Below are 27317 nucleotides of genomic sequence, written 5' to 3' on the forward strand. Positions count from 1 at the left end.
ATTAGCACAACTTTTAATCATCATCTCTAAAACATTTCTTATTGGGGTATAAAGTCTTCAGGCAGAACACAGGTTTTACCCCCCCTTCCCCTTCCCCTTCCCCTTCCCCTCGCCCGCCCTCCCTCCCTCCCTCTCCTCTTGACAAGGAGAGACTGAGGAATAAAGTAGTTTTCCTAAAACACTTCAGAACAAATTAATCAATCTCTTTTCTCATCTCTGCAGTTTGTATCTATTTACTAAGAGAATGTGTCTTTGCAATGCATGTCATGATGGAGTTTTCGGTGGGAACAAAGTTTTGCTTTCTGGTGGTAGAATTCAGCCGTGCTCTGAGGACTATCTTTTGATCTTTTGCATAACCCCCCCCCCACACTTGCATGCCACATTTGATGTGGTTTATTTTTAATGGGTGGGAAAGGATTATTTTCCATGAGTTGGCTTTTCTGGAGAACAGAAGAGCAAACATTTTAATGTAAGAATAACACACCGGTAGGGACTTCTTTCACCTTACTTTCCCATCTGTGGAGGGTCTCCACAGGACATGGAGAGCTGCTGAAAATGAAGAAGCAGCTGTGTGGCCCCTATTTCTGAATAAGTTTGTTATCTTGTAGGTGTGTCCTAGAGTTACGCTAAATCAGAGGTGGGGAAGGTCAGGCCTGGGGACCAAATGCAGCCTTGTAGGCCTCTCTGATTGGTCCTGAGGGCTCTCCCCAGGACACAGCCTGCTCCATGCGCCCCCCCCCCATGCTTTTCCCTGGCTGGACTGTGTCCTTGAACTGTGCTTCCTGGGCTACCCTGTCACCATACATTTAAAGCACAGTGATAATACTTTAAACAGCCGTGGCTTCCTCCAAGAATTCTGGAAGCTGTAGATTGTTACAGGGGGTTCAGACTCCTTAGGAGACCTCTATACCCCTCACAGAGCTACAGCTTGCAGTGTGGTTTAACAATCAATTCCTCTTCACGTAGGGACTCCATTTCCCCCCATCGAGTTACAACTCTGAACTCCAAACCCGATCCCTTTAGTGCTGTACAACACAGTGTTGGGGTGGGGGTGGGGCACTGGCGGAGAAAGAGTGGGGTGCCATTGCGGCTGCCCTATGTGCTGTGCACCACGCCCCTCAGGAAGTGCGCCATGCCCCTGCGGGTGCCACACCACACCCCCAGCACACGTGCCACGCCCCTGCAAGCAGCGCACCATGCCTCCAGGACACGCATCACGCCCCTGTGGGCGGTTTGCCACACCCCTGGGACACGCCCCACACCCCTAGAATGCTCACCAGCCACGCCCCCGCCTGCTCTCCGCCCCCGGTGCTGAAGCATGAAGCTCCACCACTGGGGTGGGGCAGAGTACAGAAAGGTAGGAATGGACAAAAACTGGTCCTTTCTCCCTTTTCCTTCTCTTAAAACCTTCTGATCTCATGCAAGCCCCAAAGAGCACTCCAGTGTTCGCTTACCAGACTAGCTGAAGCCCTAAACAGGAGCACTTCTATTAGGGACCAGACATACACCGAAACATTTTGTTGCAGTTCTGCACTTGCAACTTTAAAAAGCAAAGGCTCAAGACAAGAAAAATAGCTGGGAGGCAACTGTTTGGACACTGAATCCTAACAGCATTGATCCCGTTTAGTGTGGGACTGTTACCAGGTCAACCTTTATGTGCCCATAAAACAAGCTGGAAGCATATTTAAACATGGAAGACCAGACGCTGCTTCAGGCCATGTTGGGTGGGGCTGGTGGGAATGACAGTCCAAGGTATCTGCAGAGGACCATCTTGGGGAAAGCTGTTCTCCAGGCGCATGACAATAAGGCTCATGCTGATCAGAGTTTGTAATGGCCCACATTCTTTTGGTTTCTTTCTGTGCTCTGCAACTGCAGTTTCATTTGATTGCTTTTGCGCTTGAGAAGATATCTTGCTCCATATTTCTCAAGCCTGGCTGAGACACTTTCCACTTAGTAATAATTAAGAATGGCAAGAACAAATCAAAGGACACCATAAAGAGTAAGCCTCCAGAGAAAACATGGACTTAGGTCACAGGGCAGAATGGTCCATAAGCTTTCTTCTTCTTCTTTTTTGGACTTTGGAGCCAATCTTAATAAATAGTTTTACTCACCATCTCTTCTCTGTCAAGAGTTTCACAGACATTGACCTCCAATAAAATAAATTCCCTGATGGAAACTGCATCACTTGCTTAACAAGGGAAACTAAGACTTGAAAAGCAACGCTGCCAAATTGTGACTTCCTTCCCCTCAAAGTCTCAGTTCCTGGAGCTATGCAGATATCATAAGAATCTCTGATTTCACTTAAGATGGGGTGGGGAACTGTATCTGTTAAGAGGGCTGGGGCCAGAACTAGCCCATCTCCCACAGGTGAGTGTTTTGACAGTGGGTGGAGCCATCTATCTTTCAGTCATCTGATGTCAGTTGATTCAAAGTTCAAGTTGGCAAAGGTCTGCACTCTGACTTTAGCACTGTCATCCCATGGGTTTTACATTCTAGCGCTGTAATCCCACAGCGCTAAGATCAGAGATGAGTCTCTGCTGCTGCCTTTTACTATCAAGGAGCAAGCAGTGGCTTATCTTAGCACCATGAGACTTGAAACAACACGCCAAGTTTACAGAGTTCATGATGCTGAACAAAAGTAATTGTCACACCCTCAGTTCAGAAATATCAGATAGAAATGGTACTATGTCTGTTATTACTTGCGCATATTTTAAATTATATCAGTTTCCACCAAATATGATTTCTCATGAATTACATTATTTTAAAGCAAAGGTTATTGCTCTGGGGACTCGTGACTTTTTTCACATTTGGACTTGCAATCCTGGGAAAGTACTCATATAAAACTGTTCTAATGTAATAAAAATATTTCACTGCAATTCGGAATGGACAGTTCCCAGGCAACCATTTTTGGTGCCAATTTTTTGGAGAATCTCTCAACTATATCACCACAGTTGCCTCTACCCCCTACATTTGCAGCAATTTAAATCTTCCAATTCTGTAGCCACCAGCAATGAAACTGCAGAGTCCTTCATAAAGAAATATGTGCTGCACACACTTTAAAACAGGGTTAACTAACACAGAGCTCTTCCATCAACCCCAGCCAGCATCATCCGTGATCAGGGAGGATGGGAGTTGTGGTCCAGCAACATCTGGAGGTTCAGCCCTGCTTTAAAAGATGGTGCTATTTACTTTCCCAGATTTGCCAGTCCCGGCCCAAAGCAGGCAGGAATCTACTTGATCTCACTTGATGTCAGGTGACTGACAGGTAGACACACCTGCACACCTGTTAAAAGTAGCCCAAGGTGGTGGACGGGGCCAGTTTTGGATTATTTTATTTATTAAATTTGTATACTGCCCTATACCCAAAGTTCTCAGGGCAGTTCACAGGGTCAAATCACAACATAAAAACACAAAATAAATAATAATAATAATAATAATGATAATAATAATAATAATAATAATAATAATAGAAAAACAACCCAATAACACCCTCAACACATTTTAAAAGTGCATTGGATATCAATCAGACAAAGGCCTGGTTAAAGAGGAACATTTTTGCCTGGTGCCTAAAGGTTTATAATGAAGTACCAGGCATAACCCCCCTGGGGAGAGCATTTCACAAACGGGGAAGATCTTTCCTCTCATTCTGTAACTGCTAAGCTTAAACTTAAAGTTAAGTTCTAAACTGAGAGCTAGTGTGGTGTAGTGGTTAAGAGCGGTAGACTTGTAATCTGGGGAACCAGGTTCGATTCCCCGCTCCTCCACATGCAGCTGCTGGTGACTTTGGGCCAGTCACACTTCTTTGAAGTCTCTCAGCCCCACTCACCTCACAGAGTGTTTGTTGTGGGGGAGGAAGGGAAAGGAGAATGTTAGCCACTTTGAGACTCCTTAGAGTAGTGATAAAGCAGGATATCAAATCCAAACTCCTCTTCTTCTTACTCTGGAGTCTTTGTTAATATCTTAATCATTAAGATAACAGCTACATTTTTAGCGATTACTATTCGTGTTATTACTACGATTTCAAATGAGAGTGTGTTCTAATTATTTTCCTTTTCTCTTCATGTGTCAGTCTGAATATGTCCAATTATAAGGTCATTTGCCTTTATCTGTTGTTCAGTTCTTGAAATTCCTCCATTTGCTGCTGTCTCAGCATAGCTGGGATGGGGGCTATAATCCTGGAGAATTCTCAAAATATCTCATTAGTTCCCTCTCATCGTAACTATACAAGCTTTAGAAGACATCTGAAGGTAGCCCTGTATAAGGAAGTTTTTAATGTTGAAAGTTTTACTATGTTATGCTGGAAGCTGCCCAGAGTGGTTGGGGCAACCCAGGTAGATGGGCTGGGTACAAATAATAAAATTATTAATTGTTATCATTATTGTACCATGTTGGGTGAAAAGAGCTTCTCTGTCAAACACACAGGTATCCCAAAGGATCCTTTCCATGGGGAAAATGCCCTCCTTGAAATACTGTGTCTAAAACCTAGTAGCATAGCCTGTCCTTTGTGGATGCTGTTTTAGCCAAGGACAATACAATAAGCAGTAGTAGCGGTGGCGGCAGCAGCAATCCACTGCAAAATCATATGATGTAAAAGGGATTTGAACCCTGCTGCTACTCATAATTAAATGGCAAAGGACTGTGTAAGGGAAAAAAATTACAATGGCATAAAAAGCACCTGTAATAAAAAGGCACTTTGAAAAAGGGTAAAAGACTTGAGTTCCCTGCAATAATAATCCTTAGGTCAATTAAAAGAGATTAGGAAGTGACTTTGGAACGAAATACATTTTATACTGACTTCAAGAACAGCATTATTCAGACAGTTAATTTTTTGAGCGGGCTGATGAGCTTGGCATATTTTATCAGGTGGCAGCTATTCTTTGTGTTTTTACTGAGCAGAGCCAGCTGGAAGACAGCTGTTCACTTGTTAAGCAACTGCAGGGAACAGTAGTTCCCCGAGTAAGGTGGGCTGTGGTTGTGTCAAGGGCTATTTCTTTGGGAATTTAGATTATTGACATTTCCGCCTTGCCTTTAAAAAAATCCAAAAAAATACCCCCGAATGCTTTCCAGCTTGAGTTGCAACTGAATATCATATGTGGACTCATACGTGTTTTGGTTTCATGAAGTGTTATTATTGTTTACAGTGGCTGCAGTCCAGAGCATCATTAAGCGTATCTGAGCCAGAGAAACGCTCAGAAAATGTTTTCATCCATTCATCTATTTAACAATACTTGGATCACTTGAAAATTCAGAGGGCCTCCCACTACCCTCTAAAAGAAGACCCAGGGTGGTGTAGTGGTTATTTATTTATAAAAAAATATTTATAAACCACCCCCTTATGCAACATATCAAGGTGGTATACAGCAATGTATACAAATACAATAGGACATAAAGTACCATAATTAATATGACTGGCTCATTTTAAGAAAATGTTAGCAGCTAAATAGATCTGTCAGCATAAACGGCCATAGTGTCCTGGTCTAGAACCTGGGAAACTCAGCTATGAAGATCACAGGATAATTTCTCTCAACCTAACCTACCTCACAGGGTTGTTGTCCACACACTATGCATTTGGACACCTCTTATACTATCATAACCAGATTTTACATGATGGTTCCTGAGACCAAGAATCAGGTTTTCATCTGTGTTTGGTCACTAATCATCCTGGAAAGAAAGTGGCAAGTGGGTTCTGGGTCCATTGCTGTTCAACATTGTTATAAAGGACTTGGATGAAGGCATTGAGGAATGATCATCAAATTTGCAGAAGATTCCAAAGTGGGAGGGGTAGCTAATGCCACAAAAGATTTAAATTGACCATAACAGGCCCAAACTGGGCCCAAACTAACAAAATGAATTTCAGTAGGGACAAATGTAAGGTTCTGCACTTAAGCAGGAAGAACCAGCTACACAAATATAAGATGGGGGGCATCTGGTTTGCCAGTAGTACATGTGAAAAGGATCTAGGGGTCTTAGGAGAACATAAGCTTAACATAAGCGAGATGCAGCAGTAAAAAGAGCTAATGCTATTCTAGGCTGCATCAACAGAGGTATAGTGTCCAGATCAAGGGAAATAATAGTACCACTCTGTTCTGCCTTGGTCAGAACACACCTGGAGTACTGTGTTCAGTTCTGGACACCACAGTTTAAGAAGGCTATAGACAAGCTGGAATGTGTGCAGAGGAGGGCGACCAAGATGATCAAGGGTCTGGAAACCAAGCCATATGAGGAACGGTTGAACAGTATAGCCTGGAAAAGAGGAGACTGTGAGGAAATATGATAGCCATCTTCAAATATTGAAAGATAGAGCAAGCTTGTTTTCTCCTGCTCTAGAGGGAAGGACCCATACTCATTGATTCAAGTTACAAGAAAAGAGATTCTGATTAAACATCAGGAAGACCTTTCTGATGGTAAGAGATGTTCAACAGTGGAACAGCTCTTGGAAGGTTGTGGACACTCCTTTCTTGGCAGTTTTTAAGCAGAGGTTGGATGGCCATGTGTCATGCATGTTTTAGTTAAGATTCCTGCATTGCAGGGGTTTGAATGAGATGACCCTTGGGGTCTGTTCAAACTTTGTTATTGTTTAGTCGTTTAGTCATGTCTGACTCTTCGTGACCCCATGGACCAGAGCACGCCAGGCACTCCTGTCTTCCACTGCCTCCCACAGTTTGGTCAAACTCATGTTGGTAGCTTCGAGAACACTGTCCAACCATCTCATCCTCTGTCGTCCCCTTCTCCTTGTGCCCTCAATCTTTCCCAACATCAGGGTCTTTTCCAGGGAGTCTTCTCTTCTCCTGAGGTGGCCAAAGTATTGGAGCCTCAGCTTCAGGATCTGCCCTTCCAGTGAGCACTCAGGGCTGATTTCCTTCAGAATGGATAGGTTTGATCTTCTTGCAGTCCATGGGACTCTCAAGAGTCTCCTCCAGACCATAATTCAAAAGCATCAATTCTTTGGCGATTAGCCTTCTTTATGGTCCAGCTCTCACTTCCATACATCACTACTGGGAAAACCATAGCTTTAACTATACGGACCTTTGTTGGCAAGGTTATATCTCTGCTTTTTTCCCCAAACTTTACAACTCTACAATTATATGTTTCTATGATTTTGAATCAAGATGGCAGACCCAACCTTTTGAAACTGCACTGACTTTAACTACTCATTTAAATCATGGAGTGATTTTTGTTTGTTTGTTTGTATGGTTTGGTTTGTTGCTTAGAATTCCTGAGCTATGCTAGGTATGTTATTAAATAAATAGTAGCCAGAGAAATGCCCCTCAGAAGCAAGGCTTGATAGTGATGCTCAGAACGACATCTTCCTTGCTTTTTGACAACAGGCAAACAGCTTCCCCCTTGTATTAAACAATTAAAGATGGGGCTAGCTATCTAATAAGAACAACAGACTGTAAGCTTTGTAGAAATGTACACATTAGGAGACAAATGTTTTGTTATAGTGGTGCCTCTTCCCCTTCTTGTGTTTGCAGATTTCATGTCTTCTCTGCAGCCTCACTTCAAAATCAGAAGAAAATGAAAACAAATTCTCCCCCAAAGGTCGTCATTGTTCTTACTAAGCAGCACGTTCTTTTTCCCTATTCTTTTTAATTGCATCATGTTTCAAAGACTTGGCAAGTTTAGTGTGATGTAAACAGCTGCAAACGTTTTTCTTTCAAAAATGGACGTGCAGAGAAAAAGAATAGAAAAGGATCAGGCAACGTTCACCTACAATTATGAGAAGAACTTGTTTGTATTCCAGTTGGAAAAGTAGCTGGATGGGAGTTTGGATGTTGGTAAGAGAAGCAGTTTTATTGGTGCAGTTTTATTGTCCTCTCCATTTTAGCCCAATACACACAGCTGCCCAGAGTAGGGTGGGTTTCAACATGGTCAAAAAAGAGGAAAACGTGTCACCTAAAAAGATGACAAGGATGCCAATTTGCACAAAATTAGCAAATGCTGACTTATATTCTAATTAGATGCACATTTAGAAAGAATTACGATGATTTAAATAGAAACACAATGCAGATGACCATAGTGGGTAAGACTGTGACCTAGTGACTTGGGCCTGCTCAGTCCGCTATTCAGGTGCTAACTGCTGATGAGTCACATCAAGGCCCCTGCTGCTGCTCTCCCTTCTTATCATTCTTTATCTTTAAATAAGACTTTGCATTACTCCCTTCCTTGGGGCACTTTCTGTGGCCACTCTGGTGGAAGCAAGGAAAATAGTTTGAAAGTAATATGCTGGCATGGCTCTACCATAAGGCAGAGCGAGGCAGCTGCCTCAGGTGGCAAATGCTGAGAGGCAGCAGTGAAGACTTCAAGGACAGAGCTGTGTGCGCTACATGCCCTACCTCCTGTTAAGTTCGTCGGCTGTCCTCAAGCCTGGAGGATGTAGATGATACTGTCAATTTCTGATTTAAGATTCAACTGACAATCCAGTCAGCTTCTGCACAGGGAATGTGTGTGTGGTGCCATCTTGTCTTTTGCCTCAGGCAGCACAATGTGTTGATGCAGCCCTGAAACTAAGCAGGCCTTGGTTTGGTCAGTTCCTTTTTAGGCTTCTCTGAATTCCATGGTGAAAGGGCAGGAATTAGAATAATTCCAAATCGGAGTTGTTGCCTCAAGGTACCTCAAACATTTATTTTTATAATCCTTGCCGTGGTTGTTCTAATTACAACTGCTCATTTGGGACTAAAAGAGAATCAAAGGAGTAACAGCCTTATTTGTGCCATTTCATTTGTTCCATGATGTGTTCCTGAGTAGTAGGACAAATTCATTTTGCTGCAACAGGGCTAAGCTGTACTGAACAAATCTAATGCAAAATGGGCACAATAGATATAAAGTGGTACCAGAAGGATTTAAGTGGTTCCAAATAATAAAATGCCATGGCCCGGTGGGGTGTGTGTGAATTGTTGTGAACTTAATGAGGTCTCCAAATAGCTTTTCAGTAATACTAATAAAGCATGATTTCAAAATGGAAAAGCTTCCATATTTGAAGTCATTGTGTTAATTTAAATATTAAATGTGGTTTGACTTTTAAGAGTTAAAATATATATTTCTCAGTGCTAATTACTAATTCTAAAAAACACAATCAGGTTAAAAATAAGCCTTGAAGGGGAATAAAATTTGCATTGATGCTATACCAGCTCATGTAATTGATCTTAATGAGCACTGATACTAAGTGAGCTAGTTAGAGTTAGTCCTAAAAACCTCTCACACCGTTTTCCTTTCAAGCACATTGGGGAAATGGCTGAGAAAGTATAATTATATAATGGAGGAAATGTCAACAAGGTACATGTTGTACAGAGAGAGAGAGAGGGAAGGAGGGAGTGAAATAGAGGCAATGGGTATTAACAAGAACAATGTGAAGTGGTGTATATATAAATGTTCCATCAATATGACTCCCCCCCCCCACATCTCAAATTGTCTCAGAATAAGTGGAGTTATTTCTCACCAGCGTGTTTCATGGCTGAGCAGGGACTTACACTCTCGCCAAGTTTGCCCAAAGTCTTGGTCTGAGTCAATGGCAGGTTAAGCAACACTGAGATGGGTCACTGGCTTGTGACGAAAAGAAGAAAGCAAGGGTAGGAACAGGAAATTTTACACCAGCCTGGTGTCCTCAATATGGTTTTGGAGTACAACTCCCATCATTCCTGATCATTGGCCAGGATGCAGAAGGCATCAGGCTGGGGAATGCTGCTATCCACTCTTGCCTGGAATAAACCACGTTGAACTCAATGGGACTTACTTGCTGAGCAGACATTCGTAGGATTGCCCTGTTAGTTAGTTAGCCTAATTGACCATCAAACAGATTCCCAAAGCGACAAATTACACAAATTGCAACAATACAACTGAAATAATAAAACATCAACAACACAAGTTGGGGGAGGATTAAAATCAAGAGCCATTGTTAGCAGAACTAATCATAAATGCCTGACTAAAAAGTAGAGTCTGGATTCATCAACACCTTGCAAGGGTAAGCTGTCATATCTGCTACACAGTAATTGAAAGTTGGTTCTAAAGTTTAGGGGCCACCACCGAAAAGCTCTATTTCTTGAGGTTCAATTTTTTAATGGCATTTTAAATATTGAATGTAAGCTACATTTGTAACAGATTCAAAGGATCGGGTATAAATTTAAATGACAAAAAATGCATAACAAATTCTATGTTTCCCAACAATGGTCAGCTATATTCCATTACAATGCCTAACTTGGAAAGATGTATCATTGTTGAGTGCAGATGGAGCATTGTTGAGTGCAGGCGACATATAGCAGCCCCCGCTAGCACAAACATTTCTCCATTTTTATCCCACCTCTATGAAATAGTCAACTTTTTGCCCTCCTGCCCACATCAATATCTCACTGATTGTCAGAGGGAAAATTTCAAATAGAATTTGTGGCTCATCCTTTGCGGGAACAACCTTTCACATTGCCACAGGCTGCATTTGGGCTGGATTCCATTTCCCCATTCACCTGCCTATCTCCTTCCAGTGTGACAGCCTTGATTGGTAGGTACCTGCTTGCCTCCAGACTGCCAATCTGACACGATCAAAGGCTTTTTCCATCCATGGTTGCTGCTGCTATGGAGCTGCTTTCTCTGTGATGCTTTACAAAATCTCTGTGTCTTCTGGCAATAATGCAAGACATTTGTGAGCAGAAAAAGGGGGTTCTTTAGCTGCTGTTTGTTTATTTATTTAAACATCTAAAGTAATGGGATTTCTTGTTTTCAATTGTTACCCCTCAGAATTGGACTCTTTATTTTCTTTTCTTTTATAAGAATATTGTAAGGTGGTCTTTAATGCATTTCCGTGTTCCAGCCAGATTATAGGAAACAGTTCACGGTCTGTCTCGGGGTCAGGATCAGTGCCAGGCTGATTTTATTTTTTAATGATGCAGATTTGACATTATATAAATTTCTTGCTCTGTGCTTGTTCCAAATGACACTGATAAAAGAAAAGTTCCTTTATTCTCTGATGAAAATTGCCAGCTAATCCTCTTTTCTCTGACTTGGTGATATCTCCCCCTTCTTTTGGAAATAAATTGGTTTGCATCTGAATAACCTCTCTGTATGACTCTGCAAAGAGCTTACTTTTCCTTTATTACCTGGAATCTCTGTAGGCCATGACACAGCTGGGTTGTGTCAGCTGCGCTCCGTAAGTAGATTGCCAGTGACTAAGCTCTGAAGGACTTGCTCTGAACGTGCAACATGCTTGTCTGGATTTTTTTTTTTAAAAAAAGGATTAGCACGTCTAATCAAAAAACATTACCTGTTACTTAGGCTTTGTCTGCATTTGGGCAGTAAATTCCAACATATGCTTTAATGCCTCTTTCAGTGTTTTCATCTAGTCTGCAAATCTTAAATGCCCAGGAGCAGTAACCATGGGACTTCAAGAAACAAGGATTCCAGGACTACCATAACGTGATTCAGGATAGCATTTTCCAGACTGAGTTACAATCGCAAGCTCTGTGCGGAAGCACATGTAGAGTTTTAAGGTCACCCTGGCATTATATTCCCCCCCGCCCCCAAGCCTACCTCATTACTAGCAAAACATTCATTTATCCTGAATCTCGCTTAATGCAGTTCTTAACCAGCAGGGTATGGCTGGGAACATTATGTTGCTTTTGTTCCATTCATTACTCTTGACATACGATTTTGAGCATCACCATTATCATTAATGGAATGGTACCCATTGACAGGAGAATGTAGATTTGTTTAAAAGGCAAGGCAATTACCTGGCTGGGGCAATCGCCTTCTTCCTGTGTTCAGAAGGGGTGAGTTCTGGACAATTTGAGCTGAGCACACAACCAAAAGGTTTATTTATTTATTTATTTAGGTCATTTATTTCAATGGGAGAGGTTTAAGCACTTGCTTAATCCTTTTTATTGGAAACCAATGAGACTCAACAGGGTGTGCAAATTTGGTTGTGTTATGCTTAGCAGTTTCATCTGCAGCTGAGGCTGAACAGAAACAGCCCTCCCCATTCCACCAGCCTACTTTTGAGATACACAGAATATTTCGTCTTAAAATATGCCCCCCAATAAGTTCATGCTAGATGGCAAAATTGCAAGCGCAAGGAGTAAATGTTCTTAGGCATGTGTGAGGAATTCTCCATCAGTCTGGGTGGTTGTTCAAGAACAAAATTCTCAGAAACGTTCTCTTCCGAGAAATTTCAGCTTGCTGAATGTTGAACGAAACTCAGTTGCTGGTTTGAAATAGTGGATGAAGGAAGCAATGGACTAGGAGAGGAGGACTGGAAGGAAAGGAAACTGGGGAGGATATTTTGCCAGATAATACCCAGGAGAGGGCTGGAATTCACTAACAGTTCAGGAGCAGCTAAAGATAAATGGGGAAAGGGCATTTTTTGGCAGCCCTCAACATTTGATGCTGCACCCTCCAGCCCTTGCTGGGAAGGAGACATGAGGACTCTAGTCCTATAGTCCTCCTCCCTCTTTGCCAAAGCGTAGTTATTGCTGCCAGAGCCTTGCGTCTCCTTCCCACAGCCCTTTGCCTCCCTTAGCTGGCTTTGGGAGTGTGTGGGCGTCAAATTTTTGCCTTGCTCCCCAAATCCATGCGACAAGGCAGTGTGTGACCCACTGGTTCTATGTCAAAAGTACTTTTGCAGCCCACTTGGTATGAAAAGTTGGACCGCCCTGGTCTAGGGCCAACCTGATATGTTTTTATTTGCTCATAACTTTTTAGATTAGAAAGGACATGAAAGAAGGATTTATATCTAGATGTTAGGATAGAGAGGATAAAGAAAACAGGAAAACAGGAAGACAGAATGAGAGATAAAGGAGGTGCTGTGGGATTGGTGGAAGTCAATGTCTTGTTGTTGTTGTTTTAGTGTTTATAATATTAACTTGTAAGATATGGATTTGTTTGTTTTTTGTCTTTTTTAGTTTTCGAATGTTGATTTTTGTGTGTTGTGTATTGTTATCTTTTGATATCTTTCGTGTTGTTGTTGTTGTGTGGAAAATACTAATAAAATTCATTTTTTTTAAAAAAACTTTTTAGATTCTGCTGATGCTTTGCGGTTTTGTTGTTTGCTGCTACAGTTTGGTGCTTTTTAGCTTTTTCGTAGTTTGGATTGTGTGGTTTGATTCTGTAGGTTTCCTTGAAAATGCACACTTGAAAATAGGGAGGAAAGGCAAGTTTACTTACTTCATCAAATTAATTAAATGAAGAGAAATTGGAGAAGCCACAAGCTGTAATTTTGCTATTCAGCCTTTCAAGAGTTCACTACTTATGGGGGGCGGGGAAGGGGATGACTCCCTGGCAGGATGCTATGTTTGGTCTTTAAGCCCTGCCTTCCTCTGTGAGCTGTTTCTCTTGAGGTCCCAGTCATAACTCCCAACTGCTGTGATATGGTTAGGAACATGACCCCTTCTTACCCTATTATTAGAAGGGTAGATTACATTTGGCAGTGATGTTTGCACAGATGTGTTACCTTGGGAAGTGAATTAATTTCTGCATTTGTTCCCAGTAAGATGGTGCCACAGTGTGTCTGTGTGTGTTCTATTAATGGAAATAATTTTCCTAAATAAAAATATGCTGCTAGAATATTGAGGGGCAGAAAATGATTGCTACTGCTTCTGCATTTCTGATGCTCTGCATCACAGTTATGTAGTTATTTACATGGCAAAATGGCTTTTCCCCAGCGCTGCCCCTCAGAGAGGGAAGGACCTGTCCCTTTCTTCTGTGTTTCAGACAACTTGTGAGGGAAGCTACCGTAGCCTCATTCTCACACTGCACAAAAGGGGTGGAGAACCTTTTTGGCCCGGCGGGCCAGATATTTATGTCCCTGCACCTTTGGTAGGTGGACAGGACCGCCACCCACCTGTTAATCATCGGATGTCATAATAATGACATCATACGTCTAGGAGGAGGGGAGAAGAAAGGAATGAGGCAGGATAGAGCTCCCAGAGCATCAGGTGATATGCAGGGAGTTTAATCTTGATTTTTTTTTGCAGGTATTGGGAGTTTCCCCACAGGGGAACACCTGTGTATGTACACCTACATACCTCAGCCAGTTCACATTGTACTTCTGGTTATGTAATCAGTAATCCAACAAAATCTGATTTTGGTCTGCAGATGGCTCAGAATGTAGAGTCTGAAAAGATGCTTTCAGATTCAGGTAGGTAGCCGTGTTAGTCTGACACAGCTGAAATAATAATAATAAAAAAATAGTTCAGTAGCACCTTAGAGACCAACTAAGTTTGTTCTGGGTATAAGCTTTCATGTGCATGCACACTTGGTATCTGAAGAAATGTGCATGCATGTGAAAGCTTATACCCAGAACAAAACAAGATTCTTTCAGTCAGGCATGGTAAACCTGTGGCTCCCATGGCAAATTACAACTCCCATAATCCCTGGCCATTGGCCATGTTGGCTAGGGTCGATGTCTGTTAGAGTCCAACAGCACCTGAAAGGTCACAAGTTCCTCATCCCTGAGCTTTATGTTGAAATGCTACAAATCAAATCCAAGAGATCAGCTTCTACCTCTGAGCCACAGGGAACCCTTCATTATAAATCTGGCATTTAGAAACCAAATAGCAGTATGTTTTCCTAACAATCCAAATTTGGCCAATTTCATGCATTTGCAAGAATCAGCACATCTGCTGCCACAAGACAGCTTTTGGAAACAAAAATGTTTGGAATAAATGTATCTTAATATTGCTCTGAGCTGGTTTTTTAGCTGTGCAAACAAGGTAATTATTTCCAATTACCATTCTAACCCTCCTTTTAAGACTGTGAAAGAAACTCTGTTCTCCAAACTTTTGTACATAAATGCCGGCACAGAACTAGATTGCATGTGTCGTACTATTCAAGGCACTGGGCAGAGGCCATTTTCTCATTGCAGACTGAAGTATGCCCTGTCCCTTGGCTGCTTTTGATAACTGAAGCTCTCTGCTCTTTCTTTCCCCTGATCTTTGCGGCTGCCAACAGCCAATTTTTTTGTGGTCTGTTCCAGACAGCTACCGATTTCAGCTTTGCTGTTTGTATACACCCCCCCATACACCATACATGCGTGAGTAGGGGTCACTAACCCAACACCCGTGGGTGCTATGGGACCCGTGGAAGCTTCCAGAGGTGTTTCCCCAGCAGGTATCCGTAACTATTTTACTTTAAAAAAGGCAAGCCTGTAGCCCTCCTAGAAAGAAAATTATGGGTGCAGGTTCTTTCTAAGCAATTTCTGTGAAATGAAAGTGTTGTGGCTGTCTGGTACGTTTTCCCTGGTACTGAGGAATGCTGCCTGTTGTTATTAGACAGCAACAGCACCAGTGTGTGTGAAAGAGATCTCCATATCGGGACTAGCAGAACATATCTGACTTCGCATGGTAAGCATATGTTTGTCAGGGATGGTTGGGAAGCATCTTAAAAAGGATGCTTGCATGCTTGGTCTGTATCTGGGACCTAGGCCTTGAACTTAGCTTTGCCTTCTAATCAGAAGCATTTTTATACAGTACTACCTCTCATCACTTCTTAGGCTGGTTCACACCTTTGTCTTTGTCTATGAAGGTGTAAGAAGCAATGAATCACAATGATTTAATCTTGTGATGACTGACTGCATATGTCCTCACTACTTGGCATCTTAGGAGAGATATCTTAGGAGAGATACCCATTGCTACCTAGCCCAGTGGGACAAATCCTGCTTTTGGGGTTTTGACATTGCCACTGATGTATGGAGGCATTTCTGCCGGGTCGCATAAGCACATTGGTGGCTGGGTTAGCATGCTTAACATGGTGCGGCTAGTCAGCACATGAGGGCAGGACTGGGAACTCTGACTGGCCTTGTGGCTAATAAATGGAGGGCAGACCTATATAATAACCTAGGGTCTTTTGGAACGAAGGGTGGGGTATAAATTTAATAAATAAAGCAGATGAAACGAACACTGAACACTCCAGACCACACCGACTACTACTAATTGCGGGCACACATGCTAAACCCTATCTGTGGTGCCTACGCCTTCCCCCCAAAGAATGAGACAAGAGACCAGAGTATGGGTTCAAACTGGCCACCACTTTATTGAACTTCAGAAGTAGGAAACTTGGCAGGTAACCCTCTCAGCCCGTTTGGCTGAGGATATGCAGGCTCATAAGGTGCAGTGAGAGGGGACAGTAAAGCACAAACTTACACAGCATGCCCTTCCACTAACCTCTGCCTGGGAGTTTGACCTACATGCTGCCGCTCTAGGGCCAGGGACTCCCTTTTTTTGCCCTTTAACAGGCCCTGCAAACGCCGCTGCATGGGAAGGGAGCATGAATGCATCCCCCCAACTTGATGATAGACTAAAGGATACCTTGCCAAGGCCTAAAACCGCCAGAGTTGTGACGAAATGCTACGGGGAAGGCGAAACCTGCCAATTTAGGGAAAATGCCTTCCCGGTTCTGAATACAGCAACCATCTTACGGCCGCAGCAGTGCCCGCTGACCTGGAACGCAAAATATTAGTCTGTAAAAAATAAAAAATAAAAAATATCATTAACTTGATGGCCGCTGACCTAGGATGAAATTATTTGGAGGCAAGAAATTATTAATTTTGAGGGAGGGTTGGGTGGGTGATCCTGGAAGGAAGAAAACCAAGTGAGGCTTGGTCGAAAGGGTTGGCCTCTTTTCTTTGGCCTTAGCCCCACCCCCGGCCGGCCATCCATTATCCTCTCTGGCCAAGGTGGGTCAAAGGCCAACCCAAGCAGGTGGGAGGCACCTGTCCAGGTAAGCCCCCGCTCGGTGCCGCAAACCCCGCCCACCTGTGGGGAAGAGAGGGTGGAAATTTTCAGCAAGCAAAAGTATTTTTGCAGACTAAACCAATTGTAGAAATTCTGGAGTGTGCCTTTTTGTCCAGACATGTTTTTGTCTGGGTTGATTCAAGAACACAGTTCATCAAATGACAAGTTAGTTTGCAAATACTCCCTGGGGAGAATGATGGAAGTTTTGGACTTCAAGGAGAAAAGTAGTTTTTCCAAGACGAGCTCATTGCGGTCCCTCCCAGCTATTTTTCTGCATTGCATTGATTTATAGCTCTCGTGCTGACACATCTTTATGAATGACCAGTACACTTTCCACTTACCAAACTTCTGAGGTTGTTCTTGCTTGCTAGCACCTTCTTAATCCATCTATTTACTACAGTTCAGTCTGGAGGAGCAACCAAAAGCTTGTTACTTGGACAGAAGCTATCTGTTACATCAAAGTTTCACTTTGCTCTGGGATAACATTTTTCTCTTTCACCCACCCACCCTATCTTCAGCTTTGCTGGCTTTCCCCTCTTTTACCTCCCAAGAGCAATCAGGTGGCAACAAAGTGCTTGGCAAATATCCATGTCATTTTTCACACACAAAAATATACACACTTATATGATAAAATCGACAAGAAACACTTTGGTTTGCAAATAAAATCGATGATAATTCCCCGGACACTTGGAATTTCTTTCCAATTTGTGGCATATTGGGCTGGGAGTCTTTTTTTGTTTGTTTGAAAAGTAAAGCTATTTCATCCTGCAGAAAAAGATGTCCTTTGTTGCTATCCCTTAATGATGTAGCATTGATACAGAACTTCTTTCCACAATGGAAGTTTCCCAAAGTTCACTGTACCAGAGATATATAGCAGAAGTCCTATAGATCTTCCGCAGCAGTATTATCACAAAACTAGCAACATCCAGCTTGAATCAAGTCACTCCATAGAAAGTAGCATTAATTTTGGGGTTTAAGTCATTGTTTTCCCAGTTATGGATGGCTGATGCTTGAGCAGGGTCGTGTCTGGGAATATGGGATTTCCTCAAGATGCAGTTCTCCCTAGGTGGCCCTCTGAGGCCCCCATTTCACCATTTCACCCCAGTCCAATATTAAACTAAAGGATTCCACCCAATGCCTTATCCACCCAAAGTTGTGATGATTGCTATGAGGAAGGCGAAACTTCCAAAGGAGCCCAATCTGTTTGCAGGCAAATTCCTTCTCAGCTTGAATGCAGCAACCATTAATAAACCATAGCAAGGTCAATTACATGGTGCAAAGGAAGAAGAAAGGTTAGCATACAAATACAGCATCAAAGGAGGTGTCCCAAAGGAGGAGTCCCAAACTTGGGTGCAGTTGCCCTATATATATGCAGGTGGTAGACCAGAGTGAAGACCACTCCACTTTGCAATCTAAGCACTGCCCCCTCTAACCCATCTGATTGGCCAGTTCAAAATTTTTGGATGGCGGGCTATCCTACCCTCCCTGGTAGCTTGCCAAAGGAGGATTCCCAAAAGTTGACCCATGATGGAGTGTTTTTGCTCTGTGATGTGGAGGGCCTACCACGACGGGCGGCAACTACTGCCCACCCTGAGAATGGGTAAGTGGCCTTTATTGCAATTACTCTACTGGGATCAGATACGCTCTACAACGCACCCAAATTCTTTATACTGAATCTTCTGCTATACCCAGCCAGTACCCTAGCTGCTCAGTTTGCCATGGAGCTACAGTTGGACCGTGTCTGGGGGCACTTGTGTTAAACAACATTGCTTTTAAAAAACCCATTGTCACCATGCTTTGCAAAATGAAAACCCTGAAATCTTTTATACCTCCACAAGACAAAGCACTGACTCCTCCCGCTTTAAATAGGACTTCATTTTCCATGGTCTGATCTTGCACTCAGTTATTTCGCTGGGAGTAAGTTGCAGTCTAAACAGTGCAATAATATTTGGGAAATGTACAGGCTGCCATGTCTTGCTAGCTCAGCATGTGCCAAAAATAATACCTTGCCCTCAGATTTTATCAGCCAACAGTACTCTGTGTCTTTAGTTAAGGAGCTTGTGTTATTCTGTTATTCTTCAGCCTCTCTGAACTTTTCTTGAAGATTTAAAAAACATCCTACTGGTATTTATTTATAACAGAATATACATATACCCTCACTTCCTTCTTTGTACCCAAACTTGCTAACAACAGTCGTCAAACAATATGAAAACTATAATTTTAAAAAAAGGAGAGGGGAGACAGCACTAAAACTATAGCATTAATATTACTGGAGACCATGCTAAGATAATAATAAAACATTAAAGTGGGGGGAAGCTAAAAGCTTGCTCAAAAAGAAATATGTGCAAACCGTGTTGGAACACCAGCAAAGGAGACAATCCAATCTCCTGTACCAGGCTGGGTAGCCCCACAGAAAGCGTTTTAGAAAGTATAAATTATGTACTCTTGCCTTTGAATGTAAGATGAACTGAATCTCTCCCCTATCCCTACTTAGTGGGCGACGCAAGCTATATGAGAGGGTTAGGAGCCACACAATTTATATGCTACTTGATTGTAACAAAACCTCCACGGGGTTTACAATAAAAATCAATAAAAGCTGTTAAGAATAAGTAATTAAAAATACTGAAAAACAATTAAAATCAGGAGTATACTATAAATAGTTTAAAACATGTTAACATCTATGTGTCTGGATAGATGTGCCTGAACAGAAATGTTTTACGAGAACAGAGGCCAAAAAGAGTACAGCAAAGGTGTCTGCCTGATGTCAACAGCCAGGGAATTCCAAAGTGTGTGTATTGCCACACTTAAAGACTGAATTCTTAGAAATGTGGACCATGTGTTGTATGGCACCTGCAACAGCGACGCTTCAGCAGATCAAAGGAGTTGAGTGGGCACACACGGGGTAAGAAAATCTGACAAGTAAACGGGCCCCAAGCTGTTAAGGGTTTTGGTTTTCTGGTGAAGGAGATGGGGCTACTATGAAAAATAGCAGCACACTTGACCATCTCCCCCCTCCACATGTAGCCTGGTGCTGTACCCAAGTGGGCACAGCTGAGTTAGGTCAGGCCCACCCATTTTGTTGTTTAGCCGTTTAGTCGTGTCCAACTCTTCATGACCCTATGGACCAGAGCACGCCAGGCATTCCTGTCTTCCACTGCCTCCCGCAGTTTGCTCAAACTCATGCTGCTAGCTTCGAGAACACTATCCAACCATCTCGTCCTCTGTCGTCCCCTTCTCCTTGTGCCCTCCATCTTTCCCAACATCAGGGTCTTTTCCAGGGAGTCTTCTCAAGAGGTGGCCAAAGTATTGGAGCCTCAGCTTCAGGATCTGTCCTTCCAGTGAGCACTCAGGGCTGATTTCCTTAAGAATGGATAGGTTTGATCTTCTTGCAGTCCATGGGACTCTCAAGAGTCTCCTCCAGCACCATAATTCTAAAGCATGATTCTTCGGCGATCAGCCTTCTTTATGGTCCAGCTCTCACTTCCACACATCACTACTGGGAAAACCATAGCTTTAACTATACGGACCTTTGTCGGTAAGGTGATGTCTCTGCAAGGGATATCTTAGTTGGTTACAGCATGGTGCTGATAATGCCAAGGTTGCTGGTTCAATCCCCACAAGGCAGAGGTTTTCAACCTTTTTGAGTCCACAGCTCTCTTAACCAACCCCACTCTTTCTGTGTCACCCCTGTGGGGCTCAGGAGCCCAGTTATGTCAGCCCTTGCCTGCAGAGCTGGCAGCCTCTCACCCTTTTTTGAACACCTTCCTTTGTGGAGTGTTCCCTCAGCCTCTTCTCCTCTCCCCTCTCCTAGGGAGTCCTTCTGGCAGCTACTGCTGCCATATCTGGTCTCTGAGTCCCCACTCCAAAGAGAGTTGCCTCCCTTCGCATGCAGAGCTTATAGCCAGGGCTGCTAAAATAAACAGCTGTGCAAGCCTTTGGAAGGGAGAGGTGCAAGAGGGCATCAGAGGAGGGAGGGAACTAAAGAGGGACAGAGGCCAGTGTTGCCCACGGCACCCCTGACCATCCTTCAAAGCACCCCAGGGTGCCACGGCACACTAGTTGAAAACCACTGTCATAAGGGACCGCTGTGTTTTCCTATGTTACGGGGGGTGGACTAGATGATTCTCAGGATCCCTTCCAACCATACAATTCTATGAATCTGCGATTCTAACACATCTATGTTACAGTAATACATACCAGGTCAGCTCTTTCATCCATGATCAAGTCATAGATGAGCATGGACTTAATGTGGACCATGTTCTTATTATTTTGTCCTTGGCTGTTTGGAGGTAATGACTAGCACTGCCCTTTGACTTGTGTTCTGAAATGGACCAGTACTGGTGTAACAAAGGAGTGACATGATGCCATGGGGTTAAGATTTAAGAAGCAGCGTTCTGCAACAACAGAAGTTTCATGCTGATGCCAGCAACCCATTGCCTCAGCATCCAGATAGGTAGCAATCTGTTTAACGTTGTTTAAAAACCTCCAATGGGGAGGCCTATGACCTTCTGAGGCAATGTGTTTCTCTGTCTTAGCTGCTCATACCATCTTCCTAATGTTTAGTCAAAATCCTATTGAACCTTGTAAATCCTTGTAAATTGAACCCATTGGTTCGTGTTATATCTACCAGAGCAACTGAAAACAGATCTGCTCCATCATCTATGTGGCAATACTTCAAATGTTTGAAGATATTGTTTATTAATCATCTTTCCTTCCAGCTAAACATACCCAATTCCTTCAAACTGGGGTGGAGATCACGAGGTGATCAGGTGTTTCACCACTCTAAGTTTATGTGGGACAGAACATAGAGAAATGCCCTCTTTTTACCCTTAGGGGGTTGTGGTAATTTTCCAGGCTCGTCCTAATGAGCTCTTTTTTGTGAAGGGGAAAAAATAATGATTCAACTTTAATGTAACCAAAACAAAACAGACAGAGTTCAGCTGGTGTTTAATCTTGGCCTATGTTCAGAAGCAGGCAGATCAAAGGAAAACAGAAACCTCTAGGGTTGGGATGTATTTTTTAGGTCCCTGAAGGACCGCCCTATGGAAAATAGGCCTTTTCCTACTGGTGTTCAGTGACATCAATCAGAAAAGCAAAATTAAGGATTGAGAGTGAGAGACAGAACGTGTGCAAGGAGAACAAATCTGCACGCATGGCAACAAGTTATTTGCTATGAATACTTGTAATGGGAGAAGGTAAAATCTTACTTCCTAATTCAAGGGTGGGGAACCGGTAGCCTTCCAGATGTTGCTGAACTACAACTCTCCTCATTGACCATTGGCCTTGCCAGCTGTGAGTGGTGGAAGCTGGGCATCCAGCAACATCTGGAGGGCCAAAGGTTCCACATCCCTGTCCAAATGTGTAAATGTACACAAACCTGATGGGAAGGAGTGATGGTGACCCTGGTTCTTCCCGTAGATTATAGTGCCTTAGAGAGGATAAGCCCATGCTGCGAAAATAAAATATACACAAAAGGAATGGAAAACGTGTGGCCCACAGTCCGGATCCAGCCCTGTAAGCCACTGCAGGTAGCCCACCAGTCCCTGGAAAAATTAGTTGTCCCAACACTGCAATGAATTACTATACAAAGTAGAGCATGCTTTCAAAAATAGAAGGAACATTTTCTTCACACATATCTGTTGTTGAGGCTCAGCAGATGACTTGGGTGGTATTCAACTATGTTTTATTCAGATTTGGCCCCGTTGAAATTAATGAGCATCACTAAGTTAGGTCCATTAATGAGTCAGCTCTGAGTAAACAGTTGAATGCAACCCCTCGATTAGATTTCCGATATACATATAAATATGCTGAGAATTTGGGGACTATACTGACACAGGCCACAAGTACAAAATGAAAACGATACTAAAACGAACTTAACCAAAATGAACAAACTAGCTGAGAAACGTTTACTGAAAAGTTCAAATATATTCCATCAATTATATTCCATCAAATGATTGTTGTTGTTTAGTCGTGTCCGACTCTTTGTGACCCCATGGACCAGAGCACGCCAGGCACTCCTGTCTTCCACTGACTCCCGCAGTGATTAGTTTGCCAAAATACCATTAAAAATATTACAGGCCTTACTGTTTCATTTATTGTTTCATGGAGGCATACTAGACAGAAGTGGGTGCTTTGCTATAAATACTTTTTTGTCAAGAGTCAATAAAATGTTTTTTTTTTATTAGTAAAACATACATATAAGTTTATTCTTCCCAAAACAGCAAGGGAGACAGAAATGTAGAAATATGAAGTTTGGCAGTGCATTAGGTCTTAGAAGCATTACAGCTTTACAACCGTGTCATAGTGGCCATTAATTAAGTGCTAAAACTGGCAACTTCATCTAAGTGAAAGCATGAAAAATGGCCTTTCTTCCTTTGACCTATATAGATTGCATGGAAGTTTAAATCACATTTGAAAGCTTTAAAGAGCCCAAATTGCCCGTGTGGTGTGCAGTCAGCATAAATTCGCTACAGGAGGCACGGTGATAACTACGAGATCGAATTCCTGAATGTGTTTCTTGCTGTATTTGCTTGAATTTAAACAATGGCAAAGAGACAGCACATCTGCCTGCAATGCTGCCAGTGAGTTTTGAAAAGCCATCTGACCGTCTTACCACTAGGAGATTCTAGATGGCCGTCTGGGACACCATTTTATAGGATACAGTCCTTTTACCAAAGCAGCAGGCATTTAAGACAGATATTTCCTTGTGTTCCTGCCAATGATAGCTGGTGACCACAGAGACTATTAAGATGGTAGACAGGAAGACCAACAGCAGGTGGAGCCAGAGCCAATGACAGGCAGAGCCAACTAAGTCTAGTTTTGTCCCCATCTACCTCTCTACTGACTTCTGCAAGGGCAACACAGAGACTTAGAATGAGGAAGCTGACAGCCAGGACCACCAGCCTGGACAGGATGTAAGAAGCCAAGTATGTGGAAGCTGGCAGATGTTAGGCTGAGATTAGTGAGGCAGTGCCCCTTTAGCCCTAATGGACAAGCCCCATTGAACTGGACCAGTCTTTCCAGTCCATTACTACAGTGGTCGCTCACTACCCCGACCCATACCAGTGCTTGATGATGCTTGACAGTAAAGCAGAGGAGGAATAGGCAATGGTGAAAGGGTTTCACATAGCCATATCTGATTGGCTCTAGTCCCCTTCAGATGTTTGCTCCACACAGAATGGGGTTGTGCTTGCTGGTCGTGCCCACAGTGTCACTGTCTCTGCTGATTCCACTCCCACAAACCTTTCATTATTGGACTGAATTTCTGAAGGGGAAACCTTGTATGCAAATAACTCTATGCACATAGCCTTCTCTACTCAGCTGAGAAGCGTAATAGCAGAAGGCTTCCAACAACATGGAAGCATCTATGTGATTTCTTCTGCCTGCATCTTTGCTTATGCAAATACTGCATGATTCTTTTGTAAGGAAACTAAGTTCTTTTTTTCTTTTTTAAAAAGTCATTTGGAACCTTTTTTCTTCTTTATTTGGATACTTGTTTGCTGTAACTCTTGAAACTGTGAGTAAAAGTTGCAAAGCAAAGCGTCTGTGATTTATTCTAACCTAGGTATTTTTGTGGGGAATGTTTGTTTAAGGGTGGATGAGAGCACATATAAACCTAACCAAGTTGTAATGTACTTGAAACAATCCCCATTGTGCTAACTCTGCTACGAGAGAGTAAGAATCTCTTTTCCAAACCTGTCTTTCCAACAGTATGTGCATATAGCTTGATGTGTATAAACTCCCCTTCAGAACATATACTGTGTGGTTTCTAAGGAATAAAATGCAGCATATTAAAGGCTGCAAAGCCTTCATCCTGAAATGTATGGATCAAGGTCTACTCAATTGAAAAGGCAGTGCTGGTTTTTGGATTTGTATTATCATTGGATGACTCCCTGCTACTTTGTCAGTGTGGTACAGCTCTAATTGGTGTGGCCTTGTTCTCCTGCAGAGAAGGTAATGTAGCCTATTCACCAGCTATTCTGCTGTAGATTTTAGTGAAAGGCAGCACAATAATGGAAGATACCAGCTTGTTTGACATTGTAAAGGGTAAGTGGGTTGCTGCCTACCCTTTCTCTCATGGTGAAAAGGGGCCTGTCTGTTTTTTTGTTGAGGACTCAAATACAGGGGGAGTGTTCACAGTAGCAATGGGGGATAAATTCAGTGCACTTTGCAATTCAATGCCAACCTACCAGCACTACTGAAATGTAGACAACCTTTTAAAAAAACCACATTTCTCCAAATTTGCAAATGCAGCTCTTCAGCCAAGTAATGTGTACAAAAAATTGCATAGGGTAATGTGTGATTTTTTTATATTTTAGTGAAAATAACATAAAAAGATTTGGGAAAGTTTCTTCGAAAAAAAATCTGTATTAGGCATAGTTGCATAAAACAATGTGTAGTTCACAGTGTAGTTCCTGTGTCTCCCTAACGTATGGAGGCATTTGGGTGGTATTGGGTGGTGGAAGCAGCATAAGGCTTTTTACATCCCTGATTCATTATTGTCTCAAAGCCATTTTTAATTTCCAAATTAGAATTTCTCTTCCCTAGGAACAAACTTGTCATGTCACCAAATTTGATTGGTGTCGGGCTTCAGAGGAACGGCTTCCTCTCCTGCTTTGGCCATGCATCAGCAAAACAAAGCAATTAGAGTCCCTTACCAGTTTAAGAGTGTTTAATGATCACAGCAAAAGAACAATGCAGCCATTTTCAGAGGAAATGTGCTCCCAGTTAAACTTCCCTCCTACTCACCCCCACCCAGTTATCTTCCTCACTTCTCCCTTCTTGCAACCTGACCTCGCAACCACTCAGCCTTCTGCGTAGCAACCTTATCAGCTCTCCTTGCCCTTGGAGATATAGGCTGGACACTTTCTAGCAAAGGGGAGTTAGTTATCTTTCTCTCTTCCTGTTCGGTTTCTCCTAGCTGTTCCCCACTCAGCTCTGCACAGCTGTTGTTTTCTGAACTATGTCCCTCTGCAAACCAATCCTCTAAATCTATACTGCTCCATTGTTCCTGGGCAGCTTCAGAATTCTGGTCAGGAGCAGGAAGAGGGGGGCGGGTTTCTGGCATTCCCCATCAGAGCTGTAATCCTCAGTCTGGTCTCTGACACCTACATGTGGTTGCTCAATGTGAAATGAAGCTGCATGTGCTGCCCCCCTGTCCCCAAGTCATTGTCTCTCCTGTCTCTACTCCTCCCCAAAACCTTTGCTCACTGCATAGAAGGTGAGCTCTATGCACGGAGGCTGCTTCGCACAACCAGGAAGCCTGATTACACAGGGTTCCAAATTGTGTGGAGGATTCGAGTTTGAAACAGCTTCGATATTATCAGGAATGGCTGGTGTCAACCAGGGTTTGGGTGTTTTCTGTGATGTGGACTGCATTGCCGAGCGAAGTATGCCAGGCCCTGCTTTATTCATTTATTTCTAAAAATATTTCCATGCCACCATATAAAATATTAAGGCAGTGAACAATGCTAAAACATAAAACACCATGAAAAATAATACAAATAATCATTAAAGTGGCCGGCTAAATAAATAAACAGCTGCAGCGTCTAAAAAAAAAGTTTTCAAGATACGACAGAAAGTATGCCTGCTGTTCTCTGCTGGAAGAGTGTTTCTCAGCAGGAAATGAAGGCACTGCGAATTCAAAAATAAACACAGTGGGGCAACTGAAAGTTCAGGCTGTTGAGAGAAATAGGTAGGCTTTATTTTAAATGTAAGAACTATTTTTGTATTGACTTCAGTAGGTTGTATCGTTGTTCTTTAATTATAAGTAGGGTTGAATGGTAGGGCGAAACACTTTTCCAAACATTTTTGGCAGTCTCAAAAAGTGCCCTCCTTTTCAGTGATTTTGCAATGATTGCTGATTTCCTTTTGTCCCTACTTCTTCCTGGTCCACATAACCATTGGAGGCTGGTCCATTAGGGCAAGTGTGGAAGTGCCCCAATAACACCTGTCTGTCTTTAGCCAACCCCCTCATACCAACCTTCTTACCTCCAGTCCAGGGCAGTGGCCCTGGTTGCCAGCTTCCTCATTCTTAGGCTCAATGTTCCATTTGTAGAAGTTAGCTGGGAGTTGGATGGAGATAAGACTAGACTGAGACGGCTCTGTCTGTCATTGGCTCTGGCTTCACTGATTGTTGGTCTCACCCGTCTTCCACTCTACCAGCTGTAATGGGCACCACCCACCAATGCAAATAATGGGCCATAACTTGCTGACGAGGAGATGTTATTGTGCATAGATGTGCCAGCTTGTTGCTTAAAATACTGTATGGAAGGAGACAAACTCATGTGTAAGCACCCAAACATGGTCTTTGTTATGTATTTGTATAAACTGTTTCCACATGAACCACACGTGGCTACTAAAAGTCTACGGCCTTCATAGTTCAGATATTAGAGATATTTATCGCACCCTCTTTCCCAAATGTTTAAAATGCTGTATGTGCACTGATTGGTTGGAAGCAGGAATATTAGACACTGTAATCTTCTGCAAAGTCTTCTGCAGCCAACCCTAAACAACATTTGGATGTGGGGATGAGTGAACCTATCAGAGTGGGTGGGATATTAAAATAATACTAATACTAATAGTAATACTAATACTAATACTAAA

This window comes from Podarcis filfolensis (assembly GCF_964270895.1).
Source record: "Podarcis filfolensis genome assembly, chromosome: 11".
Lineage (NCBI taxonomy): Eukaryota > Metazoa > Chordata > Lepidosauria > Squamata > Lacertidae > Podarcis > Podarcis filfolensis.